A 1246-nucleotide genomic window follows, 5' to 3' on the forward strand; every position below is an offset into this window, starting at 1 on the left:
TCGGAAGGAAGATGGGGCAATCTACTTCCATAGTGATACTGTCTTGGAAACCCAAGGAGGGGTCGCTATGAGTCGGGTCCTACTCGATGGCACATAACAACAACAACAACATACATATACAAAACAGAATAGCACGGCCCCCCATAGGGTTTCCAAGGCTGTACTTCTTATGGAAGCAGACTGGCACATCTTTCTCCCTTGGGGCAGCTTTCAGGTTCAATCTGTGGACCTTTTAGTTAGCAACCGAAAGCTTAACCACAATGCCACCAAGGCTCATTTTATGAGGATTATACCGCAGGAAACTCTATGGGGCAGTTCTACCCTGTCACATGAGGTCACTATGAGTTGAAATATACTCGATGTCACCTAAACATCAACATGATAGGTTTGTTATCTCTTGTTAATTGCTTCATCTTTTTTTAAACTAGAACAGATCTAGCAAAATCAATTCTCTGTTATATCCTTTTTCATGTAAGGTTCACCAAAGCATGATCAAGATTGCAGTAGTAAGATAAACAGCAATTAGTGATAACCTACTGATGAAGTGATACTTTAAATGTTCATTTCTGATGCTTTTAATAGAATTCTGCTGCTCATCTGACAGTTTGTCGTATTGTGGTAGTGTGCGTGTTGTTGTGATGATGGAAGCTGTACCTCCAGTAATTCAAATGCCAGCAGGGTCACCCAGGTTGGACAGATTTCAGTGGACCTTCCAGACTAAGACAGAGTAGGAAGAAGAATGGGGCCATCCCTGTCAGGAAAAACTGGCCACTGAAAACTTTAGGCATAATATTGAAACACCATCCAAGAAGCTGGATTATATGACAAATGTGGCATCAGGATTGGAGGAAGACTCATGAACAGATTAGCAGATAACACAACCTTGCTTGCTGAAAGTGAAGATGACTTGAATCACTTACTGATGAAGATCAAGGACTATACTTTTCAGTATGGATTACACCTCAACATAAAGAAAACAAAAATCCTCACAACTGAACCAATAAACAACATCATGGAGATAAGACTGAAGTTGTCAGAGATTTCATTCACTGGGATCCACAACCAACACCCATGGAAGCAGCAGTCAAGAAATCAGACGTCATATCGCACTAGACAAATCTCCAGCAAAAAAAACAAAAAAAAACAAAAAACCTTTTATGAAGTGTTAAAGAGCAAAGATGTCACTTTGAAGACCAAGGTGGGCCAGATCCAAGCCTTGGTATTTTCAATTGCCTCATCTGTGTGG

At 40.7% G+C, this 1246-nt stretch overlaps 1 protein-coding gene across 1 annotated transcript in view; it reads left to right on the forward strand.

Moving 5' to 3' along the window:
• Positions 1–1246, forward strand: part of BAAT (bile acid-CoA:amino acid N-acyltransferase) — a 13532-nt gene that overhangs the window by 4973 nt on the left and 7313 nt on the right. The window lies entirely within an intron of this gene.

The sequence above is a fragment of the Orycteropus afer genome, unplaced genomic scaffold (genome assembly GCF_000298275.1).
Source record: "Orycteropus afer afer isolate SDZICR_OR568_19922 unplaced genomic scaffold, OryAfe1.0 scaffold00267, whole genome shotgun sequence".
NCBI classification, from domain to species: Eukaryota; Metazoa; Chordata; class Mammalia; order Tubulidentata; family Orycteropodidae; genus Orycteropus; species Orycteropus afer.